This window comes from Osmia bicornis, chromosome 4 (genome assembly GCF_907164935.1).
Source record: "Osmia bicornis bicornis chromosome 4, iOsmBic2.1, whole genome shotgun sequence".
Taxonomy (NCBI): Eukaryota; Metazoa; Arthropoda; class Insecta; order Hymenoptera; family Megachilidae; genus Osmia; species Osmia bicornis.
This window is the reverse complement of record NC_060219.1, coordinates 9,112,664-9,131,521: the sequence shown is the minus strand read 5'-3', so window position 1 is coordinate 9,131,521 and position 18,858 is coordinate 9,112,664. Positions and strand designations below refer to the sequence as shown.

Sequence of the window (18,858 nt, the reverse complement as noted above, 5' to 3'; positions counted from 1 at the left end):
ATTTTAACCCTTATCCAAATAATTTACTTATTTATTCAACGTAGATAGTGGAGGATCCAAAAAGAGACGGTGAGGATGATCATCCTCCTTAAGAGCTGAATTTTATTCATAACCAAATTTTTTCTGAATAATTTAAAATACAGTAAACAAAAAGCAGAATACTGATCAATGAGACAATATACACTGGGTGACCAAATTATTAGAGCCATGGTATGAAAAATGGGTTTTTCGTATTTGTGTAGAAATAGAGCCACAATTTGAAGGCTTTTACATTGTGTAACTTTTAATCAATAATTCTCTACTATTAATATACAAATAAATACTTGATCAAAAAATCAAAAAAATTTGATCACCCACTGTAGATTCGCATAAAATCGATAATATAAAGAACGATGTATGTAAATGCTTTTCAATTGAAGAAGTTCAAAATTCAACAAGTAGAGACAACCGCATTGAGAGCCAAGTTTTGTTTTCAAACAACAATGGTACTTAAATAAACGCTTTTCGTATGTTATTTTAGTTCCTTTAGAAACACAAAGAGAAATCGTTTCCTTATTAAAACCTCTCGATTTTTATTTGAAGCGTTTCCTAATGATATACCCTGTACCTTGTAATTTAATAATTAATGCAACGATAATTTCGATAACAATACCGATTGTTTGCCGACGAATATTTCAGGATGGCACATTGCAAAGGGAATAAAACGTTCGACTTATCACCTGCCAAGAGTTTCAAGAAAGTTTACCGAAAGTACAGAGAGCACGGGCAACAATCGGCGCTCGGCCGGCAATTTTAACGACGAAACTTGCCGAGCTTTCTATTATTTTGCCGCGTTTCACCGTACGATTTCAGGGCTTGTTTGGGAAGATAATAACGAGCTCGGCCCGACAACCAAGCCCGCATCCTACAACAATTTACCGGCTAATCGAAAAACTTTGTTAAGACTGAAACTTGGTTAATTAGCATCTTTACCGGTATCGGCTGCTTACCTTGCGGCCAACGTGCCGCCAACCGGAACATCCGCCAAGAAATTGTATTATACAAAGTACAGCAACCGTGTACCATCGATTCGACCGCTAACAACGTTAATTCGATACGAAAACGCTTTGCGAATTTGCAATTTTCAAATTGAACTTTGTGTCATCTTCCTTCTTGAATTCATTAAACCTTCAACCCTCTGAAATCTTAAAGTTTCAATTTATAATTTAATCGATCCTTGTTAAAATGAAAACTGAACACTTCGTAGTGACCTCTTTCGAGACAGTAGCGAGCCCGATCGCTACTGATCTGCTCAATCGTCGAAAGCAGGCTGGTCCTACGAGAGAACGTATCGCACCCCTGGCTGCGACGCGGAACAAAAGAAATAAACGAGGGCGTGGTGTGTGCGTGACATTGTTATATATGTACGTACATACAGGTGCGTGTAAACAATGACGCGTCGCTTTTCCGGGACCACAGGCGGAAAAGACGAGAGAATCCCGAAAATCCTGGCTACGAACGAGACGACGAAGGGGGATGACGACGACGTGCCCGGCAACAGTAAAATCATCGACTTCCACGTTGAGAGAATTTGTTCCTTGCGTCCTGTCGACAGCCGTATTCTTTCGACAAATCGTGCCACGTTCTCCCTTTGCTTCCTTCTGTCGTCGTCCTTTCGCCCCCCATCTCGCGCCGAACCGATCCAATTTGTTCTTGGAAATGTCATTCCTACGATGCTCCATCAATCATATCGACGTTTTACATGCGCGGCAAGAATGGTCCTCCACTTTTCTCTTTTTCCTATTCTGTCTCTTTCTCGATAATCTTATCATCTCGCTATTAACACATTTAATGCGAAGGTCATTGGTGGACCACGATATTCATCGAGAGCATAGTTTTAATTAAACGAGGAAAGTTACCATTTCAGAAATCACTCCACCTTTTAATCTCTCGAGCCATCAATCTTTCCCGAAAATTTTCCCCGAATCGTTCGAGTCAGCATGCATCGAGTGAACGGCAATTAAGATTCCGCGTTGCCTAAACGAGCAATCACGGTGTAGCCTGCATTATCCGTGATCGAAAATCGCGCGACGGCGAAAAGACGGTCCGTGAAGGTAATGGAAAAGCGTGCGGGGCTTGGAATTAATTAACGCCCACCATCGCGGCCATTTTCTCTCAATCGAGCGTAACGGTCATTACGAATGGGTTGTATATCAATCGCCATGGAAGCGTGGCAAGGCGTAATATACGCTGGCGTAGGTTAAAACGAATGGGGTCCTCGACGATGCCGGTAGTCCCGATACGTTATCTGCCCTGAGAGGGGCTGAGGGCGTTTCCGTGGACCCAGGTCAACGCGAGGGGGATATATCCAGGAGGTCAGATAAATTTGGCCTGGATTACGTGGCCGTCACTTTCATATTCATTGAAATACTTCACTCGAACGACCAGCCGTATTTTTCTATCGGGGCCGAGGACTTTGCTCCGCTCTCTTGCTTCAGCCCGTTCGTTTCTCCTTCCTTTCGGCGAATCCGGCCGCGCGATAAGGGGTGCGCGAGGTGGCCGATCCAACGGACAGATACCGTTCGTTGAACGTGAGAGAAATGGGTGAAGGACGGGGAAGAAAACCGTGGAAGGAGGACGAACACAGAGACACGGTATAGGTAGGAAAATTGGCCACGATAGATGCAAGATACAGGATAAAATTAAAATAAAATATCTAACAATCGTTCGATTTGTTTTCCCTATACCTACGAAACAGCTTTTATGTATTTAGTTCTCTAATGTTGCAGAACGAACGGTGGTCGACTACTGTCACCGAAATAGGCCCATTAAATTGTCTTTATATGCCCAGGGCATCGTACAACGATACGTGCCCTGTTTTCCTACGACTGGGTCAAAGTGTCCCTATAGAACCGTTTGTTTATCTCACTATTAAACCGCCGGAGGAGCTACCGCATGATGGTTGCGACGGTGTTTGCCCAGGACTATCCTGTATGCCGCTGGCAACGATCCTTAAATATCCATTACGTTTCTTGTTTACAGGAAGTCGGCCTCGTTGAGCTCGAAACACGACAAATTGAACAACCGCATTTCTATTGTTCATAACATACAGCTTTGACTTTTGGAAAAATAATAACCTATCGGGGTGATCGACATCTGTATAATTAATATACCAACATTCTGACAGATCGTACAAACCGTCGGGACGGGGGGTTAAATCACGCCGCGTTACCTTTTGCGAAGTGTCACTGGCTCGTGCAGGGGTGGTCCTTTCGTGTATCGTTTTCAGCCCGATGCGACCCCCGGGGTCCACTCCCATCGAACCGTGACAAACGCTTGTACAAACTCAGGACAAACGGTGCGTGGCCGGATCTGTTACGTGTCGGCGTCTCCGCATTGTCGCGGGGCCACGTGGCCCGAAAAACGAGCGAATTGTGTTTTTCCTCGTCGAGCCGCGGCGCGGGGACAGTCCCGGGAGGGTGAGCTCGGGGCGTTCGAGGAGAAAATACCCCTGCAGGATACACGGGATCAGTTTTTGGTAGAGACACTCGACGACGAGGAGAAGCGGGGTCAGGCACGCACAGAAACGTCAGTCAGGCTTAGGACGAAGAGGATCTAGATGTTATCTTCGATATGGGACACAGCACGACCGATGCGGCTCCGTTGTTATATACCGTTAACTAATTATTCCACGGACCCTCGCTTCTCGACGATGGCCAGACGCATCCATCGAACTGCTTCTGACTTTTAACCGGCCTGAATCGAGGTCGAGAAGAGAGGTGCACGAAATGGGACTAGGGACACGATGGGATGCCTGATTTCCATACGCGTGGTGGGTGGCTAAAGAAACTACCGTTTCATCGCGTTAGGGGATAATGGAATCCGAAGAGGGTGGACGTTCAATTATTTGATGACATAAAATTATCCTAAAATAGTACTAGCGGTGTATCAAGTTAAACTATAAAGTTTGAGAAGCTCGAAGTTTGATACAAAGGATCAAAGCGGTGGCAAGAGTGATTCTTACATCGATGAAAACAGCGAAGCTAATTACGTATGTCGCTTCATTACCCGGGGCAAGGTCATTAATCGCTTTCCGAGGACTTTGGTGGCGGAAACTGAACAGCAGCGATGCTAAATTCATCGTGGAACGCACGCGGGACTGTTTATTCCAAACACGAGAATTTCAATTAGCTCGCGTCGACGGTGCACACGTTTCACCCTCATCGATCGGCAAATAATCTCGTTGCAGAATGTTACTTTTTGATGCTGTAACTCTGAAGCCGACACACGTAAAACATTATTAGATTACTACTCGATAAACAACTTTTTCGAATGTTTTAAAACTTCCCTTCCAGTAAAAATAAAAGTAAAAATTTCCAAATTTATCAATACTACAATTAAAAGTAAAATGAAACTTTTGCATATTAAACGGTCCAATAACTTCTCAAATCGTGTAGAAATGTTGCATATACCTTGGAAAAAGGAGCAGCGAGTGTATTAAAGAGATGCAGCTAGACGTAACCGAGTCCTGGTCGTACATACCAGCCTGGATATTGACATTCGCCGTTGGGATTGATACGAGGGATGTCGTCGAAGGATAGAGAGAATATGGAGAGAGAAGTAGGAAGCATACGGATAGAGAGGGAGAGAGAGAAGCACGCTGCTCGTTTCATGGAATCCGCCGATATTCGCCATATTGGCAGTATTCCTCTCCGCTTTGCTCCCGTTCCTCGCTTCGCCTCCCTTTGGCAACCCTCTTCCGTACGGGCATACGAGAGCACGGCTGTGGCTGACGCCGGGCATCGGCAGAGCTGCCGGGTATCTATCGGATAATTAGCCGGTGATTACGTGGCAGTCATTCGGGCGGATATCAGTGCCCTCGACCCTCGACCTCGCCCTCGGGCAAGAGGGTACCTAGCGTACAGGCTTGCTTGCTTGCAACCTGAATTCCACTCCTCTCCCTCGCCTTCTCTCCTTCTCTGTTCGCATCAGTCTATCTGCCTATCCATCTATCCATCTGTCCATCCATCCATCCATCCATCCATCTTCCTCAGCCTCGCTCTTGGCATCATCCTCTCTCGCCTAATTCTCTCTATTTCTCGTTTCGATCCTCTGTATTCTCCTTCGATACTCCTCCATTGGTCAGGCTCTATCCTTGTCCAGGTAGCGGCGCAGCTCTCTCCCCGGAGAAGCTCAGCCGCACTTCCTGCATCTCGTTACTGACGCCCAACGCACTGCTGGCTCGTATTATGGTCCGTACTGGATACCATAGTTTCGAACGTACGTGTGCGAGTGTACGTGCTCGCTGACGGAGGTGTTCGCGGTGAATGCCTGCACGTACGTTTGCTGGCCTGTCGAGAATAGCCCCGAGCGGTGACCAACCAGGCCACCAACCGACGCGACGCCGTCAAACAATCTCATTATCATTCGATTCACGGGTAACAGAGAGGCACACGGTTGCTGGGAACCAAAGGGAACCCCTTATATATATATATATATCGGATGCAGGTTTCCTCTTTATTGCCGCGAATCATCGGTCCAACTCGGCCATGAAATTGTCTCTCGTCGAGAATTGTTCTGCGATGGATGATTTTCTACGACGTAAACCACTAAATCGTTGCCTAGAAACCCTTGGAAAAGGAGGATGGTAAAAAAGAAGTTCTGACCTACTCCGCGCTGAAAACGACGAGGACCAGAGGTAGCGTGGAGCACGTCGTATCGTCTGAACTTTTCACCCTACCTTCGTCGACATTGTCCACCGAAGAGGAGATCCGAACCGGTGCGGTGGGTAGTTAAGAGGGAAATCGAATGGTGGAAAAGAAAGAAGGTCGGAGAGAAAGAAAAAAAGGGTAATGCGACGCAATTAAACAATTTGGAGGGGCAGCGGCGAGCAACGGCGCACGCGACGCAAGAGACTTCAAAAGTGCCACCACATGTGGGCACGAGATGTAATCAGGAAAGTTAATTGAAGAGGCAAGGCCTGCCTGGCTGCCTGCACCCTCTTCTTCCCTTCACCCTGTGTGTGCGTCGCGGCGCGGTGGTACGCGAGCCTCGAGTGTTCCCATTGGGGCCGGCGGGCGTACTTGTGCCGCGGATGCAAAACCGAAGCGATTGACTCATTCAACGGGAATAAAAACACAACAAACTTCTGGCGAGAAAAGTGAAAGAGCCGGGGCTTTCGGTCGCTGGTTGACGAAGAGAGGACGGCTCGCTGAAGGGCGGCTAGCAAAGGTAACGAAGAAAGAGAGAAAGAGAGTTCGCGTGACGTCACGAGCAGAAGGCATTCAGATTGAAGAGCGCTCGATGACTCTCGAGATTTGTATTGCCATTAATAACGAGGCGGGGGTGCGCCACGTTCCCTCCTACGCTCGCAATTGCTTCACGATACGCTGTTCACAATGTGTATGTACAAGTTGTACGAGCTGTGTACGTACGCCTGCTAGGCGGCACTTATGTTTGCGGTACACGCTTGTGCCTCGTCATGTCGTAAGGTAATGCTCCACGTTCTACGATGCTTCGCTCTGCACCTTTGACGTACTTCCGACGAATGTTCCACGTTACGAGTGCTTATGGCAGGACGCGCGAATTGTCGCTACTCGTGCGTGTACGTAACGAGACTTGAAAAGGTATACGCGTCCTCTTTCTTTCCTGCGTATTTCTCAATTCCGTGTATCGTTCACACGGACCAGCAGAAACACTTGACTTCCCAAAAATCACTTTTCTCGTTAATCCATTTCCCCTTAGTTCCAATAACTACCCCGTTAAAAGTAGATTAACGCTCCAAATACGGAACACTCTATCCTTGGAGAATCAGAAGAAAGGCCGATGTGAGAACAAGCTCCTGGCATCGATTTCAACTCGACGAAACGATGCACGTGACCAGAAGTGGCCGGAACCCCTTCGGCCGCGTCCCGTAGCCTCCGCAACCCCCGATCCATTTCTCCACCGGTTTTCCTACGTCCTACGGCGGTTGTGCACGGTGTTCGTCAAGTCAAGCGTTCCACGCACAATAGAACCAGCTTAAACGGCAGTAATTATATTTGTGGCTGAGTGTCGGCCTAAAGATCTTTTGAGGATCGTATTCACTCCTACGTGTACCAGTACGATATTTAACGAAGATAGAAAACGTGGATGATTAAGGGATTGACATTGTATAAAAATGCAGGAAATTGGAAAATAATTTCCTTTTCATTTCAACGACTTCTCAGTGTCACCGAATTGAAAGACATTCCCGAAACGAATCGTTTCCACGGGATTCCATCGCGAGGTTCGATTTCCACGGTAAAAAGAAGGGGGTGGCTACGTCTTAGGCGGGGCAAATTGTTTTCGTGAAAATTCGCAGCCGTCGTTTCACACGTTCCACAGTCACCGCGTTTTCCCCGCTTTTGACACACGCTGCGAATATCGTGCGTCATTTCGCAAGCCAGACGAACGCGGAACAATCCTGCTGTGAGGGTTGCCAGAGAGATGCAACGTCACGCGTGAGAAGAAATATGTCATCGTTGACGCGTGAAACTGGCGAAATGTCGTTCATTTATTCGCGACATTTTCTTGCAATTCGGGATTTGATTTCCCGAAGTATTCTGTCTATATTCCTTTGCATTCTTACGTATTTCGTGCGTGGATGCGGGGCTCGATCGTGTGTCGGCTAAAGAAGATTAACCAGCGAAGGGAAAATCCTTCGATAGAAGAGTCTATTGTTGAGGTTGAGTCTAAGGGGTGAAGCCAGGCAAGAAGAATTCTGGCATCTGTTTCTGTTTCCCGTTTTTCTCATCCGCCTTATTGCCATTCCTGTCCTGTTCCACCCGTCCCTTCTCACCTCCCTCTCGATCGTTCTCTTCACTTTGTCCCTTTGTTTTCGATACGAGGTTGAAACTTTCCTTTCACGGCTCGATATCGCCCCGAAGTCTTATTGTTTATCCGTGGAACATGTACCTATTTACGAATAAAAGGGATTCGATTCGCGAAAGATTCCGTTCGTCAGCTGAGCGGATGCAAATTAGTTCGCGGAGGGTGCAATTCAATTAAGCTTCATCATTTAACCGGCATTCTCGCATTGTAATTTGACTCGCAGGTGGCGCGTGCGGTGCACCCGGCGAAGTTCCTCCGTCTGTTTCTCGAGTAATTTGAGAGAAATTAATTACTGTGACACCGCGTCACGGGTATTTCAACGACGCGTACGTCACCAGGAAATGCGTGGGCGTTTCAAAGCAATGACGCGAGTGCCGAGCGTGTAACCAAATGCACGCTTTGGGTCGCTTCAAGAAAATTCGCTTGACGATGAATCGTTGTTCGCTCGTAGACTAGCAATTAAATTCTCCCCCTTTGCCAGCTCGGCATCTTTATCGTTGGGATCGAAAAGCAACGCTTACACTTGTTTGTAACGTTACAACAGCCAAAATTCTCTCCAGCCTTGGAGCAATCCTTCTCCAGACTTTTATCGGAAAAATTAGTGGTTTTACCTTTTCAAGACACATCATCGATCATCGCAAGGTTCGCCCGTTATCGAACAAACCTGCTATCCAACTAGAATTAAAAAACAAAAAAAAGAAAAAGTTATTCGATGAAGGGACGAGTGGCGGCCGAGGGGAAGCTAGGGGCTGTTGTCCGCGACGTGGTTCGATTCGGCACGGGACGTTCCGATCGAAAAGTCAGGGTGGTCGGTCAGGTGAACGATATCCGGTGTATATAGTTATACAGGAACCCTAGGAAACGAGCTTACTGGTGCATTCCGGGTTCAGCTGAGCTCTCCGGCTAAGGCTCCTCGCGCGCGTGCAGGAGCGCCCGCGCGTTCGTTCGTCTGACGCTTAATACCAGTTTCACGGCTTGATAAGCCGAAGCGTGTAATTTTGCAGCGGCTCCGGAGTCGGATAAGCACCAGGTTTTCTAGTTAAGTGGACCACAAAATTCGGGGAAGCCTATATAAGGCTTTTCGAGGTAGAAGGCGATCAGTCGAGCCACAGAGCTCTCCGGCACAACATCCGCGCACGAATTGTTTCTCGTTTTCCCGTTTCCCGGTTTTCATCCACCTATCCCTCCTCTCAATTTTTCCTCGTGACTCATACATGACGACCGTCCACTCGGACAATTATCTGCGACATCATGGCCGAAGAAAACTCGTTTAACGTTGCTCGTTACCATTTCAACGTTTCTATGGATTCCATGAAGAGTGATTTTCCTGGGAATTTAATTAGAGAACCGATGGTGTCGATTATACAAATCGTGTGGACTTTTTTTAGTTTCAGTGAACTTTGTTTTTAAATGGATTTCAAATTATTAAGGTATAATATTTAAAAAGTCAACAGGTGATCCTACTTTGAATGAACTGTTCTGAAAGATCGAATGATTAATTATATGGAAGCAATTGTATGTTTAAATAAAAAAGGAAGATAAAATGATGGCACCTTAAACTTATGAAAAATTATTTCCATTATACCCTTTTAATTCCTACCATATTTGCGAGTAAATTTGAGTTTTAGATCGAAGCCTTTTTTTCTCCCCTTTAAAAAGTGTAAAAATCAACGGGAGCGACGGACAGATTTTTATTTAGTAATAGCAATGTTTGTACGTTCAGCTTGAAAAATATGTTATTACCGTATCGAAATTCTGTTGCAAAGCATACGATTTGGTAAACATATTTTCGTGTGTTTGATATCGTGTATCGAGTAGTGATTCATTTGGTTGGTATGGGTGATGCGCAAACAAAGCATCGGTGCAGCACGTTGGTAAAAGTATTTACCCGCTAAAAGACAAGCAAATTTAGTTGAGGCTTTTTTGCGTTTTGCCATCCTCGCTGATTTGTCACCGGACGATTTTCAACGTGCTCTACCTAGGCCAGATCAAATATCCCTGTTTACGCACGCTCGACGCGATAATGCTTGTAAATAATGGTGGAAGTTTGTTGACTTCCCATTTGTTGATCGACGCTTGCAGCGTGGATAACTTTGTTCGTCGCACGTTCAATGTTTTATCCAATTTCAAAAAGCTGCATTCAATTTCAGTTTCAAACTTCCGCACGAATAATACACGTGACTATTTCAAAAAACCAACTAATACAGTTGTTTAAATGAAATTATACAATTTCCCGATTCAACTTTATTGTCGATCGACAGAAAATTCTGTGCAATCAATTTTCATCCGATTCATACTGAAATTGAAAATTGAAAATTTACAAATAATTCGAACAGTATAATTTCTAATACTTTTCTAACTCAACGAACCAAATGGTCTTTACTAACGTACTTCTATGCGAATCTCATCCTGTCTAACGATCCTCGCTGAAACTGAACGAGGTTCTTCAAAACTGCAACCCTTTCAAATTACTCGAAACTTTCTACACCTTCAGACTCAAAAAGCTCAAAGGCCAGGTTTCGCTGAAACGAGGCCCCGAGAGATACCGAAAGACACGTGGGAACGAAGATGTATATACGTGAACTGCAAAAGGAAGCTAGCAATGAGAGAGGAGCGTACAGACAGCAATAGAGCAACCGTGGTACGTGGGATGAGAGAGAGAGAGAGAGGGACGAATAAGGAGGTAGAACGGGAAGAAGCCTCGTAGCCGAATCGAGGATGTAGACAGGAAGGATGTTCGTCGAGTGGCATCAACTTAACTTGTACCATGGCACAGCGAGCACGAGCCTATCCTCTTCGGGCTGAAGAGAGGCAAGCCGGCATAATAAGCTTTGTGCGCCGACTGTCGACGTCGGATCCCTCTCACGGAGGGTTGAAGAGGTAGCAGAAGCAGAAGCGGCATCGGCAGCAGTAGCGACAACGCTGAGGAGCAGCAACAGAAGCTTTTGCATCGCGAGAGCTTGCCCATACACGCGGACGAACATCCCGAAGAATCGAGCATCTCCTCGTGAAACCAGTCCACCCTTGCTACCAACGCTTTCCCATCTTGTAACATCCCGGGTCCCGTGTGCCGTCGAAAAATCTGCCAAGCTAATTACGCTCCCTTCTGCTCCGCCGATCTTACGTTTCCTCGCTCTTCTAACGGAGATGACGTTGCGCTTGCCGGCCTTTGCAAGCCCCTTTTCCCTCCAAACCGATGTTTACCCTCTTCCGAAAACGTTTCTGATGGATCTGATCTTGTAGATCGAATCTCTAACTTCGTTTCGATTCATTCTAAACTTGGTAGCTTTCACCATGTGGCAGATTAGGTGGTCGATGTAATCAGGGCGCGGGGGTGACTTTTTGATTGTTGACAAAAGATAATGAAAATTGTATAGATATAGATTTTCCTTTGTTTGGAAAATATAACAAAGGAGAAAGAATGATAATTTACGGTAGTATAGAACAACTGGGGTTCCATCACACGAATGAAACAACGTTGGCCATGAATATATGTCTACGTCACGTTAGGGTTGTAAGTGGGTTAAAGGTAGTGATTGTTTAGAGGGTAAAGTGTATAGTTTGCCCGCGCTCGGAAACAACGGAGAGTGGATCGTCTAACGAAGTGTGTTTGCTGGAGGAAGGGTAGATTTTTTATATTTCAAAATCAGACAGGACATCCATAACCCGCTGCGAAAATGAAGATCTCACCAAAATTAGACTTCAAACGATAACTACGATAAAAGGACATACGAACTAAATGTAAAGGGTTGAAGGGTAGCGTTAACCACTTGAATTAGCCGGAAAGCGACGCGCCTGCTAATCCAATATGCACCGATTAAGCAGTATCCATAGTCAGGTATGATCCCCGAAGGTTTTCACCGAGATACCGATGGACGAGCTCGATATAATTTTTTTCCCCGCTCGTTCCGTTCCTCGTTCTCTGTCTCTTTGACTCGATTCGACAAAGCGCCATGGAAATTCCAGCTCGGCACGGCGATGTCGGACGATGGGGATCTCAACGGAGGAAGAGAGACGAGCAGTGTCAAAGACTGGGAGAGAAACTCCTGAACGATAGAGACGAATGGACGAAGAAACAGAGACAGAGACGAATAGAGATGGGGAGGCACTCGTTGATTTCCCGTTTTCATATTCAATATGATCTGCCCCGGTATTGTATTCATTGAAAACGAGTCAACCGCACGCAAGATCAGGAACCGGGCGCCAGAAACGAGAGTGGATCATGGAAGCCTGGCCTCGTCGGTGATGATGGGAGCGGTGGTAGTGGTGGGTAGGTCGTTGCGGTGGTTGGATGGATGGTTAGTTGGTAGGTAGGTAGGTTGGTTGGTTGGCTGACTGGCTGGTTTCCTACTCCAACTAATGAAAGGAGACTGCACGCCAGGGTCTGGAGGTTGCCCGTCTGCCTGAGGTTTAAAGTCGATGTGTCCTCTTCACCGTGAATCACGACGAGAGCACCGCCGAGGGTAACCAGAGGGAGGGGGATGCTTCTGGATCATTCATCCGGGCTAGAGATATCTTTTAAGGCTACCGTTTGTTTCGCTCCCAATGCCAATTTTCTAAAGATATGTCCGGCACCTGGACAACTTTCCTCCTTCTCGTGCTACTTGTCTTTGGAAATTCTTGAATATAATCCTTTTGGAGTTGGCAGGCTTTTGATGCCCTGACGAGGTTATTTTGAGTAATGGGCAGCAATTGAAATGAATCCTTAACGTTGCTTGATCTTATCTTCAACTATGATTGCATAGAAATTTGAATGGAAAGAATGCAACGTTTGGTAGGTGAAGTAGATGTCAGATGTAGAAGCTACTGCTTGCATCGTTGGGTACAACATGAATATAATGTGAAAGCTCAGAGCGCAGGAACTTGCTTCAGCAATATTCAAATTAATGGCTCGCCAGCATTTTCGTCCGTTAAGCCACGTACTCAGCTTATCAAAACGAATTCCTATTTACTCCCTAATGTATTGCGCGGTATGATGTTCACTTTCGAAGGGTTGTTACGAAAACCTGAATATTCGACGCATTCGAATAAATTCCAAGTTTCACAGCCCTAACTCAGTGCTCCAGAAAAATGAAAGTCTACAAGACTGCAATGAAAGAATAGGACTGTGGCGTTGAAGAATGTAATCAATGAAACGCATCAAATTAAAAACCGTTCCTCCTAGACGCAACAGCGAAAACCTCTTGATAGCTCAAAGGGAGATATGGTCGCTGATTAAAGATTCCCAGAAGAAGCGTGACTTTTAATCACGGTAAGCGTGACCCGGTGATGGCTTCTCGTGTAATGACGAAGAGCCATCCTGAGGAATCTTGTCCCATCGTCGTCGTTTGACCCTTGGATTTCTTTCCCATCGACGCGACTCTCCATACTCAAAAACAGGATACGAGGTGGTTGCAAGGCAGCGAGTAACGCCATTGTGGCAGAAAAATGGAAGTTCCTAATAGAGACCCACACATCACGCGAAAAGGGTGTAGCAAACAGAAAGCAAAGAAGAGGGAAAGAAAAGAAAAAAAGAACCGCGCGTAATACATCGGCAGGAAAGGAGACGAGCTGAGAGGGTGAACCACAGAAGGGGTGGCTCGAAGAGGGCTGGTTGAAAGAAGAGAAATACCCGCGAGAAGTTAACAGCAACGCGATATTCGAGGCGAGCCCGCAGCTGGCTAGTATCGTAGATGAGATGGATGGTGCGGAATGCAGATCGTTGGGAGGGATGCAGATGGACGGATGGACCGGCGAAGGGTTGCGAGCGAAAAGGGACGCACGTTGGCGTTGCAGCGTAGCTTGGTGCAACCCTATAGCGGCGCACCACTATTGGGGTGCAGCCAGAGTGGTGGCACAGGGCGGAGCGATGCCGATAGGAGGGTTGCAACCGGCCTCTCGCGGGGTGCTTTTTCGGAGGGTTGGATCAGCGCGATGCTCGATGCGCGCCGAGACGCTGTCGCCGAGCGAGCGACGGCACGCGTCGAATTGTCGAGCGCAGCTCGAGCTTGCCGCGCGATACGGCCGCTCTTCATCCCCAGATCGTTTCTCGATCCTTTATCGTTCTGATATCAAACCTTTTCACTTACTTCCCGTTTATACACAGAATGGCTGTTTATTTAATACATATAAATGAATTTTTATCAATGACTGGCACCATGAATTTAATATACAAATAAATAATTAAGAAATTAAGAAATGGTTCTGAATAGCATAAGATTAGGAATTATGCTAATATCGTAAAATATTAAACTGAAAACTTAAATTGGAAAATTTACCATTTAGAAAGTAATTTGCATGATGGAAAAATCATCAGTATGATTTGTTGGAATCAATTTCATAACGAAGAAAATGAATTTTTTAAAGATTTTTAGTCACAGCCCGTAAACGATCGGCGCGGAGTTCATTGAAAATGCAAATTCGTACCACGGTCGATGTTCCAGTGATCGACGAAATAATCGTGCAAAGGAATTTAATTACGTCGCCGTTCAGAGCGAGACTGGCGGCTGGTCGCTCGACGAAAGGACGCTCGACACCGTTTACTTTTTTTCACAGGTTTCGTACACGCAAACAGAGTTATAGGTGCACGCACACGTTAATGAGAAAACGGGGCGCGCGTAATTTACTGGCGAGGAGAACAGCCGAAGAGGGAGGACAGAGGAAAGACGTGTAATAGGGATATTACTCTCAATATGGCCTAGGGTTACTTGGCGTGGGTTAATTCGACGTTTAAGTGCGTGTAGTGACATTATGAACCCATAGTAATTATTATTATTCCGCGCAGCGAGTGCGAGATTTTCGAGACTCAAGAAAGCTACGTTTCCGAGAGGGGTCGAAAGTGACGCGCCTCGTCTGTATTTTTTATTTTCATATTTCGTTCGACGAGAGAGGGCAATATTTTTCTTGAATTTGGCGCGCGTTAATTACTCGATTATACAAAATTTCAGATACCAGCCACCGGCGACCCTCGACACGTTAAATCACGTTTCAATTTTAAACGGTACACGAGGCAGTGGAGTCGTAACGCGGACACGTGCGACTCTATCGAGCTAGAAAAAATGCGATTCGACGCAAGTACGTTTTTTTGGATTAGTCGATAGCAGGCGAAAGTCGTAATTTTAAACATCTGACATTGCCACGCGTGTCAAATCACGACGACGCGACGCCATTCCGAATGGTTGCGTAAATTCGCGTGCCGAACGTGGCCGTGTAAATGACAACGGTTCGTCCGCGATCGCCAATATGGTTCAATCGCGAAACACCGCGAGAAAATACAATGGCCAAAGGGAATTTCTTTCATCTGGTGATTCATTTTCTGATTGCTTCCCTCGGCTACATTTTATCGCGGTCTTTACTCGATCGCCTACTATGCAATTATTCGTAATACGTTAGAGTGCTTTCATGTTTAAATTACATTGGGCTCTTGAATTACACGTGAACGTTGCGTTATGTAATTTTTGCGAAAAATCTTTCTTTGAGATGAATATTCTGGTACGCTTTCAATCTGATTCATTACTGGACAAGTTGCGTCGAAGGGACACGTTCATCGCAGATTTCAATTCAACGATTTCGTTCGAATCGCGATAAAGCTTTCTGTTTTTATTATGGGCAAAGGAAATAAAATTGCGTATGAGTGTCGCATAATTGAAAGCTTTTTCAATTGAAATTGATACCTTCAAATGAGATTAACATGTTACCACAGTGGTATTAAACGTATATAGTCAGACATGATTAAGGAAGAAACGATTAAATACCAATATACAAAAATATTCATACTTAACATCGATTCCTTAATGCGTCTTCGTCTTGTTCCCTTAAACCGAGTCACATTTCACCCTCTTATATACCCTTCCTCCTTTAGAACGAGCTATCTTACAAGCAACCGGTCCACCCTCCCTAATCAGCCCTCGCATCAATATCTTAAGTACGAGCTTCCATTATCGTTCTCTCGGTTGTTGCTCAAAAATATTCTCCGCCTCTGTTCAACCCCTTCTACGAGCCGTCTATCGCTGTCCATTCTCACGGAATCTCGCGACCGCGTTAAGGGGTGAAAGAGAAAGGCTTTCTGTTCGGGAAGGAAGCTTTTGGCTCGCGCGGACTGATGCCGCGGTGCAACGCGTCTAGGCTCGCGTACACCACGTGTACGCATGTAAATGACAGGGTAGGGTGTGCGAATTGCGGCGACGAAGGGGGTGGTAAAACGAAGTGGAGCGATAGGAGGAAGACGCGAGCACGGATAACGGGTGTTGGATGAAGATGGAGAACCGAACGGATGATAGATGAGAGGGAGAGGAGAAAAACAAAGAGAGAAACTGAGACAGAGGGGGTGAGAAAGAGAGAGAAATGGTGGATCAGAGAGAGAGAGAGAGGAGATGCACAGTAGGCAGTAGTCGTGTTACTTCCGGTCGAGCGGTCGCTGTGCCTGGCAGCTGCGGAGTTTGCAGGACGGGGGTTGTTGTTGCACAGCCATGCGCCCCCTTTTGCGTATCCATCCGACCACCCACCCTCCTCGTATCCAACCTTCCGCCTCCGCCACCCTGTACACCCCGCTTTCCACCTCTTCAATCCCCCCCTTTATCGTTCCGTATCGTCACATTGATTCATTCTCTAATTCGATTAGTTTAAATGGCATTAAAACAATCCTGTTGCGAGTGCGTGCAATGCGGCTCGGCACCGCCTCAGATCCTCTCGCGAACGCATCGCTGCCACGCGCGCGATCGCAGCTGTTCGCTTTCCATCGCGGAGATTCTGCTTTCTGGGCTTCTTCGTTTTTGTGGTCGAAGCTGATGGTATTTTTCAGGAGATATTTCTCGTCGACGTAACTTCCTTAATTCGTCGATCATTTTTAAAAAGTAAATAATTTGCCAGATCATAACAATTTTGTAAGTAATTATGAAAACGCTTACTACCACGTCAAAAATAAAAAATAAAGGAAAGAAGAGAAAAGGAACGATCTATCCCCGTTCGCAAGGGAACGCACATATATCCTCGGCCGCGTCAAAGGCAATACAGAACTTAACTCGGGATATCGTTGTGCCGGCCGGGTCAAAGGCCATTAGGTTCGTGAGTTATGAGACAAGTTCTAATACTCTAATAATCTGGCTGTTGATCGCGTAGCCGGCTAGGCGAGCGAACGTGTGCGTGGAGAAGTGCTTAGAGCCGTGCTTAGGACGCGAGACTTTATTCTGGACGATCAGCCGCACGCCTCCCTTCCCATTTCGTTGTCCCCCGATTCTTCTCCCTTCTCTATTCTGCAACATCCTCACCCCTTCCGCGACCCCAAACCTCCCTTCCCAGCTCCGTGGCGAGCCAAGTCAGTGTGAAATTCGGCAGCCCTTATTAAAGCTTACACCCTTGCGATGTATCCGTTCTTTCCGCGTCACGATCGTCCGCAGACGCTTTCGTCCCAGCGTTTCTCAAATTCGATAAACATTCACCTTCTTCTTTCATTTCAATCCGATATTAGAAAATGGAAATGTTAAAGAACCTTACCTTGTGTAATTAATAACCATAGTTATTAATCTACAATATTATTTAATAATGGTCTCAAAATTGCCGTATAAAATGAATGCCAAGTAGGATAATTCAAATATGAGGATTTCCTACTGTTTTACGTTTACGATGTCGTACGCCGCGCCGCAAGCGAACCGTGGTCTGACGATAAATGAGTCTGACTACTCGGACTAATTCTACTTGCGCGGTCATTGTTCGCGATCCGTAATGCTCGATCTAATTAACTGGTATTATGATTGAAGAGAATAAAGAAATTTTACCGCGTGCATACAGTAGAACCAGGTTAATTTTTTCAGAATTTTTTCAAAATTTTTATTTCATATTCCTCTGAATTTTCCTGTAACAAGTTCAACATCGCGATTCAACTCGAGCGGAGGAAAATCTGTCGCGCGTCGAGCACCGGTTTCGCCTAAAAGTTTGAGAAACGCTGTGCTCGTATCACCGCGATCCAACGTTTCTAGTTGCACGCGTGCTGACTCATCTTTGTCCCACATCCGCGGCATTCGCAAACCGTCGGACACACGCTAGCAGTAACTAAATTTTAAATTTTTACTTACTTCCAGGCTGCTGCTCACCCCTGGGCCCCGTCATTACCCGCTGCAATCAGCAGCTAGCTATCCGCGCGGACGCCCCTACCCGCGCCACACCGCCTCCCTTTTCCTCGTCCTCTTCACAATCTCCGAGCGTCGTGCTGCCGGATTGCCCGTAACTGGATTAACTGCGGATATTTGATAAACGGCCGATGGTCTTCGACAGGGGGCCTCTGTTTCGTGGACACTCGTAAAAGGTGGTTGCTTTTCCTCGGCATGTACCCACCAATTTTTGCTAACACGTGCAAACTGAAAAGGTGTGATCGAAATTTTAATTTAAACCCTTCTTCGATTTTTATATACCAAAAATATATATTGTCAATTCTTATAGCGTACGCTTCCACTTTTGTTCAGAATTTTTAAAAACGAGGAATAATAAATTTAGATCACAATGCAACCAGAAAGAAAAATAATTGTTGAAAGAAGAACGGGTATATATTTTTTTATCCAGATTCAATTAAAACAGCATAGATATTTCTATGAAATCAAGAATAATAAAAAAAAAAGAGAAATGGTTTGCGTACACACAAGTGACGCTTTTCAAACAGCAATTCGATCGTTCCAGTGATACGTTTGTTTTCGAAGTATACATATTACGAATAGTCGAAACGATATTCGATTGTCCGTGGCTCTCGACAGAGGAATAAAAAGTTCCGCTCGTAAATAGTATCGCGGGTGCGTGCGAAATGAGAGGCAGAAATTGTTCGTCATGCTTCACTTAACGCGACGCAATGGAATTTAATACCCTTTGTTGCGCATGAAATAGCAAAACGAAATTAAATTCGAACAAAACGCATCGGGGAAACGAAGTCAAGCGTCGTGTTGCCGCGTTTGTGCGGAAATGTACAACAAATGTAATGTAAGCGTCGCAGATGACTGACGCGTATTTTCGTCCAAGCGACACGCACGAATAATTAAAAAAAAATAAAATAAAAAAAAGAGATGG

The 18,858-nt window shown here is 45.7% G+C and overlaps 1 long non-coding RNA gene across 1 annotated transcript in view; it reads right to left on the bottom strand.

The window, feature by feature from the left end:
• The window catches only part of LOC123987729, a 102,846-nt gene that overhangs the window by 49,910 nt on the left and 34,078 nt on the right, over positions 1–18,858 (bottom strand). Inside the window, exon 2 of the long non-coding RNA XR_006829334.1 lies at positions 17,880–18,161. This is a non-coding gene — a long non-coding RNA (uncharacterized LOC123987729). The remainder of the gene's footprint in view (positions 1–17,879; positions 18,162–18,858) is intronic.